We start from the raw sequence: 21,499 nt of genomic DNA, 5'->3' as shown, positions 1-21,499 counted from the left end.
AAAAAAACTAATTGAGAATTAGTAAAATTAAATCTAATTTGGAGAGTAAAATGAATAACATTTTAGTCTCTATATTGAAAAAATAGGACAATTCTATTTTTTTCCGCTTAAATTGAGAATAATTTTCTGAGTTGATGAATATTCCTCTACTTTTAAGAGGATTTACTACTATATAGAAAATTTGGATTTGCACATGCGCAAGGTGACGTCACAGTTGAATGGCATCAGTCTCAAATGTCGCGAATACGGGCCATGAATCTTTTGTATAATATATTTTTTGTTAATTATTTTATTAAACGGTGGTAAAATGGAGAAGTCATTGAATAAATATATTTAACGTACTGCGATTTGCAAACAGTACGTGTCCGTTTTTTGAATGTAATTCGAATAAATTTTTACGCGTAGGTGTTTTTTTTCAGTGATTATAAAAACATAACCTAAAAAATGATATACTTATGCATATGTACGATCAGATTTTTGAAAAAACATTTATCTTACATCGAAAGGATTTTCTTTTAATAAATTATATGGTTTAGTACGGTAAATTTATAGAAAAATGTAAAACTGACACATCTATTAAATTTATCGTTTTGAATTATATAATTCTTCAAATTTGTATACAAATTCAAATCGGAAATGTAAAAAGAATATTTTTTTTTACACAGTGTACACTTAGTTCATATGTATATCTATAATCTCAGCTAAAAACGACTTATCTGAGTACTTGAGTATTACTTGAAAAAAACGTCAAAAAGAAAATGGTCTTCCTTTCATCTTCTAAAAACGCAGCAGCACCCCTTTGCAATTATATTCTCAAGTATATTCGAAAAAATGTCATTGATTTGAAGAGGAATTTGATATACGGGAGGAATGTTTTTAAAACAGAGCTTTATATATAATTGTATGAGATAATTTTTCTAAATTAAAGATTTTTTTCTTAGATTCATTAAAATAATCATAATAAATTATACACTATTAGCAAAAAAAAAATATTTTTCCTATAAATATTGTAATTTTTGTATGTTTTGTATTGTAAAAAAAATTTTTTTTTTATTTTTTATACTAATTCTCCTAAGTAATTAATAAAGTTTATTATTTTAATAATTATAGTACCTATATAAATTTTAATAAATTATTCTTAAATATTTAAGTGAATTTAAGTAATTTACATAATATCGAAGAATTTCAAAACAATTTCTCATTTTTACATTAAGGAGGTTCAACCCATTAACATAACCTTAAACTGAAAAGTAATTATAGTTTCTAACAGAACTAAAAATATATTTAACATTTATTACACCCCAATTCGACAGATCCAATTGTACAATTTTGGGGAAAGAAATATTTTGAGATAAAATTTGTTGTTAAATAATAATTAATAAACATTTTGTATTTTTTTTTTAAAGTTATTGTGAACATTTCTAAGTTTTATACAATTTTTATAAACAATGGCTCATTTTTCACTTTGAGAGATTCTCTACAATTCTGATTTTGTGTTTTTGTTAAATAATGGTTTGTTTAAAAAATATAAAAAATAAAAATTTTATTTGTTTATTAACTTTTAAACAAAATATTTTTAATAAAATTCAACAAACTCTTATCATTCATTTGTTTTTGTATTATTTTCAGAAATATATATCATTACTATATATATATATATATATGAGGCAAAATTCCTGAAATGTCCGAACAAAAAATTAAAAGTTCTCGAATTTAATCCATACTTTTCTAAAATGTTGTTATTGTTGGTGAAAGTCTAAAAATCAATTATTATTGAATTTAATAAAATAATTTTTGAATTACAACGTTTTTAATTTTTGACTTTTGAAAAAAAAAAATTTTTTCAATGTACAATATTTATAAGTAGAATGCATGAAAGTTAACATATATATAATGATTTTTAAAGCTTTTTTGACGGGCTACACGCTGTTAATAAAATTTTTTTTTTTAAATAACATTTGACCTTGAAATTCAAGGTCAAAATGTTAATTTACATTTATCTCAAAATCGGATTTTTTAAAATTATTTTTAACTATCTCAATGGAAAGCTTGACTAATTTCCTACAAAACATGTAATTTTCAGAGTGGGATCTTTTAAAGTTTTTGAGATATTAATTAATTAATTAATTAATGTTTATAACAAATCAAATATTTTACAAACGTATAAAGTTACCGTAATTCTGAAGTTAGTAATTGAAAGTTAACGTAATTCCGCATACAACGAGCCATATATGAAGTATTTTGGATAAGTAGATTGTTAATAAACAATTAGTTAACATTGCAATTGTTTATTAACAATCTACTTATCCAAAATACTTCATATAGGGCTCGTTGGATGCGGAATTAGCTTAACTTTCAATTGGTAAGTTCAGTGTTACCATAACTTTATTTGTTTGTAAAATATTTTATTTTTTACTAACAACAAGCATCCAAAAGCCCTATATGAAGTATTTTTGATCAATTTTAGTTAAATAACAATAAAAAATGAAATATCTTACAAACAAATAAAGTTATCGTAAATCTAAATTAACCAATTGAAAGTTAAGCTAATTCCGCATCCAACGAGCCCTATATGAAGTATTTTGGATAAGTAGATTGTTAATAAACAATTGCAATGTTAACTAATTGTTTATTAACAATCTACTTATCCAAAATACTTCATATAGGGCTCGTTGGATGCGGAATTACGTTAACTTTCAATTACTAACTTCAGAATTACGGTAACTTTATTCGTTTGTAAAATATTTCATTTGTTATAAACATTAATTAATTAATTAATTAATATCTCAAAAACTTTAAAAGATCCCACTCTGAAAATTACATGTTTTGTAGGAAATTAGTCAAGCTTTCCATTGAGATAGTTAAAAATAATTTTAAAAAATCCGATTTTGAGATAAACGTAAATTAACATTTTGACCTTGAATTTCAAGGTCAAATGTTATTTAAAAAAAAAAATTTTATTAACAGCGTGTAGCCCGTCAAAAAAGCTTTAAAAATCATTATATATATGTTAACTTTCATGCATTCTACTTATAAATATTGTACATTGAAAAAATTTTTTTTTTTCAAAAGTCAAAAATTAAAAACGTTGTAATTCAAAAATTATTTTATTAAATTCAATAATAATTGATTTTTAGACTTTCACCAACAATAACAACATTTTAGAAAAGTATGGATTAAATTAGAGAACTTTTAATTTTTTGTTCGGACATTTCAGGAATTTTGCCTCATATATATATTATAAAAAGATATTGCTGATTCAAGAATCAACGCTAGGCGAGAATTTCGATGCTACGCAGGAGCTCACGGTACTCGCCTACCGTTCAACTCGCGAAGCATTAAAACTCGTGTACCGTTCAGAATTTGTCTCGAAAATTTCAGTTATTGTACTATCTATATCAAAAACATAGGTTAAAAATTGAAATAACATCAATAGTCAAGGTCAAACGACAGAATCATAGATTAAAACGAACATAACCTAAAAAATCAAGGACCTAAATTTTTTGATGGAGTAGAGACGAACATAACCTCAAAATTATTATCAGAGATCAAGATATGACCCTCCCTTTAAAATTTTAAAGGTCATAGGTCAAAGGAGAACATAACCTTAAATTTACGTTGGAGGTCATAGGCGTGGAGGCGAACATAACCTCAAAATTTGGTCAAAGTCATAGAAAAAATCTGACATTACCCCAAAATTAGGGTCATAGGTTAGAAGAACGTCATCCATGGTGTATCTTTAAAATGAAAACTTATTACGTGCCTAATTAATTTTTTAATTGCAGAATAGATGAAAATTTAGTATAATACGGATGCAAGTACGTATTATAAAAAAAAAACAAAAATATTTTTAAAAAATTCAAAATTGAATAATTTTTTAAAAATTCCGATAATATTGTAAAAATTGTTTGTCCATTATCGGGTTAGGCTTAAAAGTTTTGTAAAAAGAAGTAGTTTATTTGAAAAAATTTTGAAAAAAATCGATCAGTACGTCAAATGAGAAAAATGACTTTTTATCATTAAAACTCAAAAATTTGATAGTAATATCGTTCAAAAAAAAAATTTCGATTTTTTTGTTGAAAGGTACGTTTAAAAACACATATTTTAGAAAAAAATACTATTAAAATTGATACATTTTTAAGGCAGTTATGAGCATTCAAAAATTAAAAGTCATGAAAATTCTCCAATTAATTTTCTAAAATTCAAACTTAGTACACATTGAGCGTCCCAATTAAAATCTTATCGATGAAATAACAAATTCATAAAATTTAATTTTATTTAACTTTTATTTTATTTTATTTAACCGAATTTTTATATAACTGAATTTTTTTTAATAGAATTTTTATTAAACCCTAATTTTTATTTAACCAAATTATTATTTAATTAAATTTTCGCTAAAACAAATTTTTATTTAGCCAAATTAGTATTAGTATAAATTGGTATCACTAGAGAAAATTTTAGATTGGAATGTAAAATTTTCTCTAGTGATACTACTTCTGTTACTTGAAAAATAATTCAATAAATATTCGTTTTTTAAAAAAATTCTCAGAAACCAGTTGTAACGAAAAGTTATATGATTGTTAAATAATAAAATAAAAAAAAAGAGACATAATTTTTCTATATGCTCACCAAATTTTATTAAATTTCATTAACAAGCAACAGATTAATTGCAAATTTAGTGGAAAGGTAACAAAATATTCAATTGTTAATAAATAATTAAAAACTTAATTTTTTTAAAAACGCATTTCAGAAATGTTTTTAATTCGGCATCCTGCAATAGATTATGAAAAAAATATTTTAAATTTGAAAAGTCAGTTTTAGGTGGCCCAGTTGGGAAATTTTCACCCAGATGCAATTGCAGATGGACTTACACTTTGGCGTGGAATACATCATATATATATATCTTTGCATCTATCTTAAAACTTGTAAATAGTATTTTGTTAACGACAAAAATCAAAAGTCGATCATTTCGATTTTGAAAAAAGTCACTTTTTAGACTTAATTTTAATTTTTAAAATGCTTTAAAAAATTAAAATTAAAAATATCATAATTTTCACAATTTTTATCAAGTAAAAGAAACAGAAAAATTCGTATTTTCTTATTTTTCATAAAGATTTCAAAAAAAAAGTTTCAATCAAAAAAAAAAAAAAAATGTTGAATGAAAATCTCACATGGATGTCCCATTTTTGTAATTATAATTCAAAATTAGCCTCTGTGAGGAACTAATATTTGATTTTATTCTTTGGGGCAATTTTGTATTCACCCTTTCTAAAATCTACATTTGTAAATTACTAAAGTACTAATTCGAACCCTTTCCATAAATTTATTGGCTCAATTTTCTACGATGATTAAGGATATAATTTTTTTTCGAACTAAGAAAAAACATTTTTTTTTTTCTTTAATATGTTTTTTTTCAATTAAAATTGTTCATATTAAACAAAAAATTGCTTTCAATTTTTTTTTTGGTAAAATATATTTTTCCTTAATTTTTTTTTTTTGCTTTATTATTAACTATCATCAAGCAACAAAATGTTGCGTTTATTTTCAGAGTTAAAAAAAAATGTTAAACATCAAGGATACGATGATGGGAAACGATAGATGTTGATTTAACGAAGAGCGGGATGTTTACTGCACTCATCAATCACCCTTCTGTTTCCAATTTTCAACATAAATTCTCAAGGTGATGATTTCAATAATAATGAGATTTGATTATATTAAATTTGAAAATTTTTTAATTGCAAATTATTACATCTTACATATTTATTTTTTTAAAATACGTTTCATGTTTAGTAAAAAAAAAAATTTCTTTTACTTCTCAATTTTATGTTAATTAGTTAATCATTTTATTTTTTAGATATTAAATTTGTTAAAATTATTTTTTATTACGATTATTATACTATTATTATTATTATTTTTTTTTTATTGGTACATAATTTACTGAAAAAATATTTTTACAAATAATTATGCAATTTTAGAGAGCGCAAAAAACTAAATTTAGTCATTTTATCAGAGCAGAAAATATAATTGTCAGCTCGTACATATTTTTAACACGTCATAAACATTTTAATTATAGAATAGGGATTATACAGTTCGTAAAGTGAAAGTCGGAGTAACACCCTTCTATATATATATATATATATAATGCTCGCAACCCTCGACAAAGTTTTAGATTCACCCTCGAAAATTCCAGGAAGAAATTTCGTTGGCACTTTGCATTTGTTTCCTGCAAAAAAAAAAAATGATTTCGTATTCGCACCACCAAAATAAAAAATATATATGGAATTAAAACGGAAATAAAAAGATTTATTCACCCCCCCCCCCTTCCTCCTCTTTTTTTTCTCTTCCTCTTCCGTTTATATAATTTCCTCTCAAGTTCAATGAAATGATGCGTTTAGAATCCAATAATTTTTCTATTTAATTTTAACGCGCGCACAAAATTATTTTAAGAATAATTCTCAACAGAGTGTGTAAAAATGTTATTTTTCTGTATATTTTCAAACTGAAATTGTGAATGTGGAATTTGGCTCGTGAAAAAGTAGGTCTTGTTAAAAAAAAACAGGAATTTTTTTTTTTTTTATATATAATTATAGTGACGTGAAGAAAAAAAAAAAAATTTTTGTTGTTATATAATTAGAAAAATAATATCATGATTATAGTTCAAATAGAAAAATACGATGGTGAAGTTCACAAATTTTATAATCAACGATTTTTAAAGAAATATTTTTTTGAATGAAAAATTCTATGAATTATTATTTTAAAAAATTATTTTTTAAAATGTTTATTGACAAACAAATTATGAAATACATTTTTTTATATAAAAATTTTTTTTATAATTTTTCGCCTTAAAAAAAAAGTTTTTTTTTTATCAAATTATCATATATAAACGTTGTGTTTACAACTTTTTTAACTTCAAATTTTGTTATAAAATAATGCATTCTGTATCAAAAAAATTAAATTAAATAATTTATTTACTTAAATTAATAATTAAAATGTTTAATGTCCGAGAGTTTTATTAATTAGAAGGTTTCGTATGAATAAAAACGATAACATTCGGACCATTGTTGTTTAATAAAAGTTCACTCCAACGTTTCGAAATCTACATGATTTCCTCTTCATGGAGTCTATCAAAATTATAGTTATATAGTTATATAATATATAGTTATATAAAATATATAGTTAGGATTTATTTCGTTTGTTTTTATTTTTACTAAAATTTGACACTACAATTGACTCTATGATTTGACATTGTTTTAATTTTGGTAAGATTATTTAAAAATTCAATTTATTATTGTAGTTTATTTTAATTTTATCATTTATTGTATTATTTTCATTATTTGGTATTTGTTTTTATTGTTATAGTTGTATTAGTTTTTATTTATTTTTATTTTATTGTATTTGTTTTTTTATTTTTATTGTATTATTTATTATTTTAATTGTTTTATTATTTATTAATTTTTTTATTGTAATTTCCTATTTTTATTACTTTTTGTATTTGTTTATTTGACAATTTATTGTAATTTTGATAGACTCCCTGAAGAGCCCCTATAAAGTCTTCTCTGTTATTTATGTAATTTCTATAAAATTCTGTACTTTATTATTTTTTATTATTTTTGGTAATTTTTAAAAAATAGACAAAAAAAAATTATTTTGTTTATTTGACGAGTTTCAGGCATATAATAAAAATTAAATAAATAATAAAAAGTACCTAATCAAAAATAATTTGTAAAAGTAAATATTTGTTTTTGAGAAAAATTCGTAGTTTTAATAATTTTTTTTTCTTAATATCTATTTTTTTTTTTTTGATAAATTTTATATTTTTATTAAATTTAGTATAATTAAAAATTTTGCTTTTTAACAACGTCCTTGAACGTTTGAGACTTAAGAATATATATATATTCAACTGTTGCTCAAAGTTAAGCAAGGTTTCATGCTATTCAAGCTTATATAGATTTATATACCTACGATTAGGTCAATGAAACCTTAACAATTTTTATGATAAAATTAGAACTTTCTTTCATTATATATACATATATTATATACTATATCAGACTGAATCTAAAAGTTTTAATAATAAACAAAATAGAAAATTTTAATAGTAAACAAAATTTTTGGAAATTAAAATATATAAATGTAATTATTTTATTTTTCTGCTCATATATAATTGCAAATGTTAATTTAATTACTTTTTATTAATTATTATAGGTTTATGATATTATCGCCATGTAACATTATATAATAATATCAATAAATATCCAAATTTATAAAATTAAAAAAAAATTATATTTTTCGTAAGTATAAGAGTTATAATAAAAATTATTACAACAAAAAATTTGTAAAAAAAAGTAACAGAGGGTAAGCCCATTTAATTATTTTGGAGTTTCATAATTTTCCTAAACAAAAAAGAAAATTTTATAAGTAAAAATCACTATATTGAAAAAAAAATTAAATTAAAATGTTAAAAATGAAAAAATTAGAATATTTGTTACAAATATTTCAATTAATAATTCTGTACTTTGAAAAATAGAAAACTAATTTTTTAAAATAAAAAACATTACTAAAGAGGACCCAAAAAGAAGTCGAACTAAAAAAAAGTAGTTTCAAAATTATTTCATTAAAGGACTCAAAAATAAAAAAAAAACATAACTAATATTATACAAAAATTATAAATAAATAAATAATAATAAAAATAAAATAAATACTAATTTTTTTTATTTTATTAAGTTGTAAGCCCTTAAATAAATAAATAATATTTTAAAAAAACATTAAAAATAACTTTAAAACATTTTTATAAATATTTTTTGAAATTAACAAAAATTTCGATTTTAGTAGTTATTTAAATTTAAATTAAAAAAGAAAATTAATTATATTGATAATTTTAATTAATTATATTAATATTATTAGATCTTTTGGAAAATGTGTACTCACAATAATAATCCAACACTGTCATCTACTTCTTCTGCTGAGTAACAACTTTTTTACAAAATTCAACATTGTACAATTATAATAGTAAATTAATAACAAAACTTTAAAAACATACACAAAATCATGTTCCACAAAAAAAAAAATTTTCACACACAATATTTTTTGTTTACATTAAAAAATTATAAATCCAAAAATCTGCCACTAATTTTTATAAAGCACTTTTGATTTGAAAAACTTTTACTATTTCAAAAATTATATTTTTATTTTATTCGCAAAATCGTACGAATAATTACCGAGTTTTTTCACAATTTGTAAATCAGATTTTTATTAGTATTAAAATTTTTAAAAAATTATAATTTCATTTTATTAATTTTTCTATTTTTTATATTTTCTATATAAAAATAAAAATTTCTGCGAGAAAAAAATAATTTTCAAAAAGAAAAAAAAAGAAAAAAAAACAGTTATGCAAATTTTTTTTTTATTGTTGCAGATTACAATTGTCAATTATTGGATTTTAATTGTCGTACATAAATTAAACCGCTGTCAAGATTGATATCGCGAGACGCCAAGCGTCGAGACGCTTTCACGATATAACGATCACTGGAGCAAAATATGTGAGTCGCGCGTGCCGTCTCATATTGGTTTACACACCTCTCGCTTCTAACTCGAAAACTCTAAGCTATATGGAACAACTAAAGTGCGAGATCTGACAGAGGCACGATCGTGGTCTATCGATCAAATGTACCGGTATATAGTTTAGAAGGGGCCACCCCATACGAAGCATGTGTTCGCAGGGTTCAAAAAAAAGTAACCAGAAGGGGAAGCAAAAAAAAAAAAAAAGAGAGAAAAGTAGGGAGGAGTTTTACCACCGATATGGTGGGGTAAAGCACGTTTCTCTTTTGCAAACGGATTATTATCATTTCAAAACATCTCATGCAATTTTAACCCCTTCTGACATTAAATATTATTTTAGTTTGCAGCAGGTGGGAAAAACTGATTTTGATTTTTTTAAATTTAAAAAAAAACATTCTTTTCTTTTCTTTAGTAATTGCGGATAAAATATCTAAATTTTTGGTAATAAAATTAAATCGTAATAATCGTAGAATATATTATATTACGATTTTTTTAATTAAAATTTATTAATTAATGAAATCTAAATTTAATATTTACTTAATTTTTAAAAATCCTTTCTTTTGCCTATACAAATTAAAATTTTTATATTCATATATGGAAAACAAAGTTTTCATTATTCAACATAATAAGAATAATCATATAATTCGTATAATAAAAAATTATAAAATTAAATTAATTTATTAAACAAATAAATAAAAAAACTCAACCCCCCTTATCCCCCTTATAAATAAGGATTTATTTTTATTCTATTAATATAATTCTTGTAAATTTAAAAAAAAAAAGTTCCATTTTTTTTACATTTTTTACATTTAATAACAACCTAAAATTTTCAATTCTTTTATTAGACCCTTTTTAAAACTAAATTATATTTTATTAATTTTATTTAATAACTATTTAACTTCTCTTTTTATTTTATATAAATTTTATTCCTACTTATAATAAAAATTTATTAATTAATGAAATCTAAATTTATTACGATATTATGATCCATAAGTTCCATAATAAGGATTATCGTAATCGTAGAAAAAAAAAATTAGAGAATTTCATGTAAATGGGAATAATTGATCAGAAATTGTTCGTCAATTCGGGAATTTTATTAAAAATAGAAATTTTCACAAAGATTCTTCTTTTTTTTTCTAAATAAATTTTTAAATAATTAAAATTTTTTTAATATTTTTTAAAAATTATTTCTTGTTTTATTTATTTTTTTTAGCAAAATCGTACGAAAATTATGCAGTTTTTTTTACGAAGTTCTTAAAATTTATTCATATATTTTAAAAAATCGAATAGAAAAATTCTCACTTTTTTTCTGAAAATTCTTAAAAATTTAGTTATTTATTAATTTACTAATTCGTTAAATTTTTTTGAGTTTAAAAATTCTCATTTTATTTTTTTTTTACAAATTCTTCAAATTTATTTATTTCTACAAACAGGACATAAAATTCTCTATTTTTACCTTAAAAATATAAAATTCTTTAATTTTTCTTTAAAAATTTTTGTTTATATTAGAATTTTGAAAATTATCAATTATTCTCCTTTATGTCTTACTAATATCATTTTTTTTTACAAATTCTTCAAATTTATTTATTTCTTCAAACAGGAACTTCAAAATTGAAATATTTTGACTTTTTCCTTTCAGAACAGAAAAAAAAATTGAAATTTTTATTCAATTTAAAAAAATGGTTTATTTTACTCATATAGTGAAAGATTCTCTAGAATCGTAAATTTTTATCAATTTTTAAAAGAAAATTGTTAAAAAATTATTTAATAAATAAAATTTATATTTAGAATTTTTTAACTTTTTAACTTTTTTTTTTAATTTTTTTTTCTTTTTTTAAGAATTGAAAAAGTGTTAACAAATTTAGAGAATGATTCACTGAAAAAAATAAACTATTGTTTATAAAAATTGGATAAAAATTGCAATTTTTGTCTAAGCTGAAAGAAAAAAGTCGAAATATTGAAAAAAACAAACAATTATTTAATTATTATTATTATTTTTGTCATTTTGGAATTTTTAAAATTAACAATTTTTTATTCTCTACGACTTACTTAAATTTTTTTCAATTTTTTTCGAAATTCTTAAAATTTATTTATTTTTACAAGCGAGAAACAGAAAAATTCTTTTTTTTTTGAATTTCTAAAATTTATTTAAATATTTATTTTTGCAAATTGGTTTAAAATTCTTTGAACTATTATTCGAAATAAAAATTTTTCAATATTAAAAAATGATTATATTTCCAAAAACGAATTTCGTGCTGAATTGTATCAATTTTTTTTAGAAATTCTTAAAATTTATTTATTCTTTTTTTTTGAATTTTGCAAATTGATTCAAAATTCTTATTATTATTGCAAAAAGCAATTTTTTAATTCAGAAACATTAAAAAATGATTATTTTTCCAAAACGAATTTTGTGCTGAATTGTGTGATTGAATAAGAATCTATTGTAACATTTTTATCGATAAATGAAAAACCTATAAATTAATTATTATTAATAATAATAATAATAATAATTAATAATAATAATTAGTAATAAATGAAGAAAGTTTATAATAAATTAACTATCAATTTAAATTTTTTATAACCTAAAATATATAGATTAAATTTTACAAATTTTATACTAAGGCACCAACAATAAAATGCTTTTCATGCATTAAAAAATAAAAAAAAAATATAATATAATTTTTAAAGCCTATATTTCATCAAAATATTTCTCGACACTTATGTACTTAAATACATTTGTTTGTTTTGTCGGAATTTCTTTTCACACATTTATATAAAAAAAAAAAATTATTGAATCAAAGATTTTCTATTTTTCGAATAGAGCGTCTCTGATGATGCGAGCGATTCTATTTTAACTCGTGAAATTTTTACAAAAGTAGAAATATAATTTATTCAATTCATTCACACTCTGTTTACAAAATTGGATCAATGGAATTTTTTTTTTTCTAGATTGAACGCTCAGCGTATAATGATTTAATATAATAAAAGAAAAGCAATAAAACACGATAACAAGAAACTGAAATGTAAAAAAATACGCATTGGATTTTTTTTATTTTTTTTTTGTTTGGTTGAAAGAAAGTTGAATGAAAAGTTTCTCTCTGTAAAAATCACATAAATGTCAAAATCGTGCTCTTCTAAATTTTCAAAGTCTAAATTCGAAAATCAAATATATAAGTGCGTATTTCATGCGCATGAAAAATTCTTGAGGCGAGACTAAAATCTTTTTTTTAAAACTTGAATAAATCCGATTCGACCCTTGCCCTTTTTATATCACCTTGCAGATGTGAAAAATTGTGAAGGTAAAAAAAGGCCACGCGTGCTAACGTCAATGCTTGAATTTGTATTGGTCACATATATATATCCGCTTTCTTCTTCTCCTGTAACCCATATATATATGTGTACATATATACGTCTTATACTTATACACTTAAAATATACTTTATTTTCTATGGGGCATTCCATGGGAAATTTTCCAATAAAAAATTTTTTTTCCGCAACATTTTTTTCGAAATTAAGAAAATACTTATTTTTTTATTTGATAAAAATGAAGGAGAGCGATTCCAAGTGAGATTTTGACTTTTTCGAAGTAGGTTAACCGATTGCAATGAAACTTTGGAAATTTGTTATATATAGTAAGACTAATCTTTAACGTAAATTGCAGCTTAAAATATTTGTTAGTTTACGAGAATTGCAATAATAACAAAAAATTTTAAACTGCTATATCTTCCATTCTAATAATCGGATTGAGGTCTACTTTTTTTTAAAATATCAAGGAAAATGAGAGGAATAAATCTCTTTCAGAACAATTTTTTGTTATTTTACAACTAAAAAAATGACTAAATAATAATTGAATAAATAAATAAAATGATTTTATCACTCGGTCGATATTAAATAAAAAACATGAAGATAACGATCACTCCGAGTCAAGGCGAACAAAAGAAAACAAAACTATTTCTTTTTACGTTTCAGCAGCACCGCTGCCCTCTTCAGAAACAATAAAAAAGAAAATTTTCTTCAAGTAATTCAGACGTCTATTCCTCTCTTCAAATGAATTACTTGAAGAAAATTTTCTTTTTTATTGTTTCTGAAGAGGGCAGCGGTGCTGCTGAAACGTAAAAAGAAATAGTTTTGTTTTCTTTTGTTCGCCTTGACTCGGAGTGATCGTTATCTTCATGTTTTTTATTTAATAATTGAATAAATTTCACGCGACAATCTGAAATTCAATCACTTAAACGCTAAAATGATCTTACCTGTGTTTTCTTTAATGTTCCAAAGGAATCCAATTGTAAATGCAAGTTTAACTTGGTTAATTTTAATAATTTACGTGTATAAACAATTGAGATTTCTGTTAGTTGATTTGCAGACGACATTGCGCACGCAGCATTCTCCTGTAACCAGCTGACGTGATTCGTGGACTAAATAAGGTTATTCAAGTTGGGTGGGGGAAAGCCAAGATGGATGATGGCTGGTGCACCTATCAGCCATCATCCATCTTGGCTTTCCCCCACCCAACTTGAATAACCTTATTGGCTACGTGAGAATGCTGCGTGCGCAATGTCGTCTGCACGTCAACTAGCAGAAATCGCAATTGTTTATACTCGTAAATTATTAAAATTAACCAAGTTAAACTTGCATTTACAATTGGATTCCTTTGGAACATTAAAGAAAACACAGGTAAGATCATTTTAGCGTTTAAGTGATTGAATTTTAGATTGTCGCGTGAAATTTATTCAATTATTATTTAATAATTTTTTTAGTTGTAAAATTACAAAAAATTGTTCTGAAAGAGATTTATTCCTCTCATTTTCTTTGACATTTTAAAAAAAAAGTAGACCTCAATCCGATTATTAGAACGGAAGATATAGCAGTTTAAAATTTTTTGTTATTATTGCAAATCTCGTAAGCTAACAAATATTTTAAGCTGCAATTTACGTTAAAGATTAGTCTTACTATATATAACAAAATTCCAAAGTTTCATTGCAATCGGTTAACCTACTCCGAAAAAGTCAAAATCTCACCTGGAATCGCACAATATTTTTTACTTGAAAAATATTAAATCCTCTCACTGATATTAATGATAGAACGTCCAACAGCCTTCCGGCAGGATGAAAAAGACTCACGTGAGTCCCTCCGAAATCGCTTTATAAAATTAACATGGATTCAGATAATCCAAAAGTAAAATATATCGTTGGAAAGGTAAAAACACAAGCTTTTAGCGCATGTAAACATAAAGTTTGTAAATTAAAATCCCTAGGCTAGGGAATTCAAAGAAAAAGGACGTTTTTATAGGGTTTTTTTGACGAATCCAAAAAAATATTTAAACTGAATTTTTTTAAAAATAAACTATCACATTTTATTCTTTGAAGGCTTCAGAAGAAAATGAGAGTAGTTAGACCGAAAAATATTGGTTTTTGTAGATTTTACAGTGAATTTACGAAAAACTGTTTTTTTGGCTTGTAGCAAACATGCAAAGTTTGAAGGCTTCGAAACATGGTTTAATATTATTTTTTTTAAAGTCTAACGCATGAATTTTTTCGTTTTTGCGTCTACTTTAATAAGAAAAGGTGAAAGAAAAAAATTTTGAGTTCCCTTTTTACCACCCTCATATATATAGGGCCATCCAAAAAAGCCTTCCGGCAGGACGGGCGCTTGGACGTTCTATCATTAAGAATCTATTTAACATTATTCAAAAATTAGAAAAAATGATTTAAATTATAAATCAATTTAAAAATGATACCAACCTAAAAATCTGAAATTAATGCACTCTCAAATTGAGTAACTTGAAGTTTGTCATTTACTCAATTTGATTCCGATCTCAAAATGAATTGCAACAAAAATGAGTCCAGGTTTTTTTCTATGCTGCATTTGATGACATTAAAATTTAAAAAATCCTAACTTCCTTCATTTTTATCAAATAAAAAAACACATATTTTCTTATTTTTTATAAAAATTTCGAAAAAAATAATTTTAAATGAAATTTCCTCGTGGAATGCCCCATATTATAGTGTGTGTGTGTGTGTGTGTGTGTGTGTGTGTGACAATGGATTATGAGGTTTCGATGACAAAATGCAGGAGCACGAGCTGCATCTTCTTCTGAAAACGATTTCAAGAAGGATATATGTACCTCAGCGAATATTATATATTTAATAGTGGTAGTATTAGGTATACATATATATAGAGAGAATGAAATTTAATACTCGGGGGTGCAATATTAAATGGGGGCGGTCGAGATGAAAGAATTAAAAGGGGGAACCTTTTTAATTCGAGACCGTAAAAATTCGTGTAGATATTTGAAGTCTCTTGGGATGACAATGCACTAAATGAGGATTTCTTTTAGATTTTTAAATAGGAAATAAATTGTCACACAAAGATTAAAATAAAATTATATTTCCTGTTTATTGAATCGCATTTTGAGCTTCTAGTTCCTTTATTTTTCAAACCCCATATAAAACGAATTTTCAAATCCTTCGCATCTATTTTTGTTTCTTTAATACATACTATATATATATATATATATATATGCCGTTAAACGTTTGGTAATTAAACCTACAAAGAAAAACCTAAACATTTTTTTTATTGTTTCATCTACATATGAAAAATTTTTTGTCGATACTTAGTTTAGAATGCAGTAAAAAAATTTTTTTTAAAAATTTTTTCGTGAAAATTGTTTCACTTTAAAAAATAATATTGAAATTTCATTTATTAAAAAAGGTAAAAATTTTTAGGTTAAGTAAAATTCAGTCATATAGTGAAAATTTTTACTAAATTTTTCGAAATTTTAAGTCATTTTTCATTAGTTTTATTAGTATAATAAAAATCAACAAAAACTACCTATACCGCAAAATTTTACAAAAAAGTTCTTTTTAATTTTTTATTAATCTATTTAATAATAAAAAAAAAGACTGAAAATGAAATTATAATTTTAAACAATTATTATCGTATTTCAATTTTATTTTAGATGCCCCAAAAGTATGACGATATAAATTTTTGAAGTCTTCTCACTGAGCACCCCCAAGAGGCGCTCGAAAGATCTATATATATATATATAAGATGAATGTGATAGAAAGGGTAGTTAAGGGGAAATGATAGCTGATAAATGTAAATTGAAAGATAAAGAAACAGGAAGAAAACAATTTTTGAAGGGGACGCACTGAAAATCAATATTTCATTTACCTTTGATGTAATCAGATTCTAAACTATACTATTATACGACGTACGTTATCAAATCGTTTTCATTTAGATCATTCAAATTTCTTGTTTTAGTATTATTTCTTAAACTTGTCTTTATTTTAATTAAGATTTAAAATTTTAAATTTGCGATGAAAAATAGTGAAAATTGTGAAAATAGTTCCATTTTGAAAAATCTTAATTTTTTCAAAAGGTACTGTAAAGTATTTACAAATTAAGATTTTTTTTTAACTACTTTGTATATTTTTAGGACCCAAATGATGCAATAAAAAAAAATATAACATATGTGCAATATTTAAAATTTAAAGGGGTCAGAATAAAGGTGGTGCCCTCCCTTTAATTGATGCGAATTTTAAACGTCTACAAATTTAAAAACAAATATTTAAAATTAAAAGAAAATTAAAAACCACCACCACCACAAAAATTACGTTTTTTTTATCATTTTTCTAATTTTCATAACGTCAATAACTATCGTCAACCGGGGCTATTCTACTCACATTGGGGCTATTATACTAAGCTCCAGTTTTTAATTATTAAAATAATTATATTAAAATGTTTAAACTTTTGTATAAATTTTTTATATCTTTTTATGCAAAAAATACCAAAAATATGTAAATTATAAGATTTCACAGGGTACAATATAACCTCAAAAAAGTAATTGTCATGAATATTTATGTATGTTTTTCAAATTAATTTGCTAATTTTTTCTCCTAAAATAACTTAAAAAGCTTGTTAGAAATTCTATTAAGTTGCGTTTACTTAACCTAAAAAATAAATTAATTTTAAAACATTTTACCTTTTTTAATAAATATATATATATAGATTTTAGTAAAATTTTAATGTTTAACTTTCAAATTTGTTAAAGAATTGTTATAAAAAATTTTTTTTCAGATTTTCTATTTTTTTTTGTACTATTCTAGACTAACTGTAGAAAAGATTTCATATAGCTGATGCTGTATAAAAAAATGTTGAGGATATTTTATAAATAAGCAAGCTCTGATGAGTATAATAGCCCCAACCGCTCAAGTTTCTATAACTCTGGTAAAAAAAATTTTTTGGCTTCTGACTTACAGGACACCTTTAGACGAATCTTTACAATATAACACAAGAATGTTGAAATTGTTTTTTTTTTTATTTAAATACTGAATTTTGGTGAAGCACTCAGTAAAAAAAGTCGCACCTTTTTTGAGTATAATAGCCCCGGATGACGGTATATAATTTGTTCGAATTAGTATTTTGCATAATTTTCATCAAACCAATTTTCTATATTATAGAATTTCCGAAAATTCACTTCACAGAATTTTTATTTATTCGAATTTTTATTTGCTCGAATTTTCATTTAACATAATAGACATTTTAAAGAATTTTTATTGGGTAGAATTTCATAGCAGAGAATTTTCATTTTATTCTTTCAGATGAATTTTCATTTGTTCCAATTATAATTTGATATAATTTCCATATAACCGATTTTTCATACTACAAAATTTTTACTTAACCGAAAAATCATATTTAACAGAATTTCTAATTAATAGAATTTTCTTTTGTCCGAAATTGCAAATGGCCGAACAAACAATCGACAGAAAGATTTCGGCACGATTTTTAAAATCAACCAATCAAAAATTATCCATAAAATTGTGATTGGTTAATTTTAAAAATCGCGCCAAATCCGATTGTTTGTTCGGCCATTTGCAATTTCGGACAAATGAAAATTCTATCAATTAGAAATTCTGTTAAATGATTTTTCGGGTTAAGAAAAAATTCTGTAGTATGAGAAATCGATTAGGATGGAAATTATATCAAATAATAATTCGAACAAATGAAAATTCATCTGAAAGAAAATTCTATGCAATGAAATTGCAATAAAAATTCTTTAAAATGCCTATTACGTAAAATGAAAATTCAAGCATATAAAAATTCTTTGAAGTGAATTTTGGGTTATATAAAAATTCTGTAATATAGAAAATCGGTTTGATGTAAATTCTGCAAAATACTAATTCGAGCAAATAAAAATTCGGCTCAAAAATAATTATGACAAATTAAATTCCATAAAATGAATATTCTATAACTAATTATTTTTAGAACATATTCATCTGTCCCGTCGAAAATCTCAATCGATAATTTTTACCATGTAACCATGAACAGATGAACAAAAACTATTAAAAAAGGTATACAAAAAATATTCTTAATAAAATAATATGAAAAAATGAGTGGGAGAAAATATTTTTAAAATGTTGCGTAATTCCTCTTTTTATCTTAACAGTAGAAAACATCTTTAATTTGTAAATTATTCCCCGTATTGTATGTATAATATTTATTTTTTTTAATAGGAATTAAAATTTAGTGATACTTATGAAAATTGGTTATTTGGGGCAGCTGTCCATTTTAGGAGTATAGTCATAAATTGCGAACAGGAAGTCTCCAAGTACATTGGCCCTTTAGCTCTACATATACCAGTTAAGGTTTCGGGGGCTGTCTCTTTTATATACATTGTGTATATAAGATTCAGTCAGGAGATACATATATATACACATGCACGTGTGAGTGCATCTGGCGCGTGCCTTCATCGCCAAAGAAAGAAAAAAAAAATTCTCCAAGAGAGTTTGTAGATCTTTATAAATTTATTGATTCTAAAAGGTCCATTCTATCTACTTTCTTTGAACATCATTTTTAAAATGACTCTTTGCCAAACAAAAACTCATACTGTTTGCTACAATTAAATAAAATTGTGGGTAAACATAAACAGCTATAAAATAGTAAAATTGTATATGTTTTTGTGGACAATTTACTGATTCTTTTCATAAAATGCATGATTTTTTTTTTCTAAAAAAAGTAAATTTTTAATAATAATAATAAATTAAAATAATTTTTAAAAAATATTTTTAAAATAGAAAAAATTGTTTTAAAAACAAAAAATGTGGAGAAATTTTTATCATTTCTTAAATATATCCCTTGTTTGTTAATATATTAATTTCCTATACCAATTACAAACTAATTTTCGTGTTTATATATATTACAGTGTTCAAAATCAACTAATTGGTTTGCATATAGCAAACTGGAATAATTAGAAATTTAATATCTTTTATGACCATGTGGTTAAATTCACATATATATATATATATATATATATGAGAAAAACAAATTAAATTCCCCATAGTACAGTATTTTAATATATAAATAAATATTACAGTGCAATAGTAAAATATGATTTTTTTAAGAAAATTTATTTTTTGTATAAAAAAGTGTTGACATTTTTTTTTTTTAAATAACACTGATAATAGTGTATCGATTTTTATAAAAGAAAATATTTCTTTCTATGAATATCAGTATTCCAGGTGCGAGTTCACCACTCGATTTCGAAAACGAAAATAAATTAAATAGAAAGGTAGCACATGGACCGTATAAAGATTTGGGGAAATTTAATCAAGCATAGATAGAGATCAGGATTATAATCATTTTGTCACAAATCATTACACCCTAAATGTTTGTTATATATGAAATCCTTTTTTTTATCTTGTAATTTTTTTTTTAATAATACCAATTACCGTCTAGAATACGATAAAAAAGAAAATAGAAAATCTAAACAAAAATTTTTTATAACAATTGTTTAAGAAATTTGAATGTTAAATATTGAAATTTCACTGAAATCTATATATTTGAGGAGCTGGAAAGTAAAACTCGCTCTCCGCTCGGATGGACTCCGTAGAGCCAGTCAAACATTTGAAAAAGTGATGAAAATTGAAATTCAAAATTTTGAATTTTGAAAAGTACTACATTATAGGAAATTAAAAGGCGCATCTTTTTTTCCTTTGAAATTTTTTTATAAAACGAATATTTTAGTTTCTAGAGACCAAAAACTGAGAAATTTAAATTGTTAAATTTAATTAAGTTTTAAAACATAAATCATCGTATCTCCGACAATTATTAATGAATTTGATTCAAATTTGAGATGTACACGTAATAGGGTCTACTAAAGGCGACAAAATAATAAAAAATTAAAAAATCATTAATTGTTTAAATTTTTTTTAATAAAAATTGTGACCAGTTGATAATAACGTTTTCTTACTTTCATCGACAAAAAGTCTGCGGGGAACTTTGTAGTTTAGAAAACTTCCAGTGAGACATTTGTTTATCACTATATAAGGAAGTTTTCTGTAAAATATTAAACCAATTCATTGAAAACTTTAAAAATTATTCAAGTTTTAAGAAAGCGCGGTCGACGCGCAAGTACGTCCTAACGCTATTCGTACAGACAGCTGTTCCGTGCATGAAATATAATTAGATTTTCACATTAAAGTATAAATTTCTTTATTATTATTATTATTATTGCCTATTCAGAATTAAAGTTTGTTGACAATTAATACTACAATGTTCAATTCTGTAATTACCATGTTATTTTATTGAACAAATATAATTTACAAATTTTTTGTCATTTTGAATAAATGGAAAATTATATGTATTTTAAAAATGATGCTAATAATACATTTTTTTGTTATTATAAAATAAAAATGCCTGGAACCTAGCGTAATTTTTGTCTTAAAACTAGATTAAGTCAATTCTATAGGACTTAAAATCATACACACAAGGTTGAAATTCAGTAAAAATGATTCTAATGTTAAAGGTTTTAGTCAAAAGTGAACTGAAATTAAGTATTATTTTTTAGTGTGTTTTGCTTCGTATTTATTACACAGAAAAAACCTATAGTCTCATTTTTGTTGCAACTCAAAGTAAGCCATGCAATGCTAAACGACATAGACAG

The 21,499-nt window shown here is 23.5% G+C and overlaps 1 protein-coding gene across 1 annotated transcript in view; it reads right to left on the bottom strand.

The window, feature by feature from the left end:
* Positions 1-9,088, bottom strand: part of LOC127279676 (uncharacterized) — a 74,411-nt gene extending 65,323 nt beyond the window's left edge. Inside the window, exon 1 of the mRNA XM_051302191.1 lies at positions 8,926-9,088. The gene's annotated coding sequence lies outside the window, so the exon portion shown is untranslated. The remainder of the gene's footprint in view (positions 1-8,925) is intronic.
* Positions 9,089-21,499: the final 12,411 nt, after the last annotated feature.

This window comes from Leptopilina boulardi, unplaced genomic scaffold, assembly GCF_019393585.1.
Source record: "Leptopilina boulardi isolate dan_hultmark-lab unplaced genomic scaffold, ZJU_Lbou_2.1 LbouV2_221, whole genome shotgun sequence".
NCBI lineage: Eukaryota > Metazoa > Arthropoda > Insecta > Hymenoptera > Figitidae > Leptopilina > Leptopilina boulardi.
This window is presented reverse-complemented; position numbering and strand designations above follow the sequence as displayed.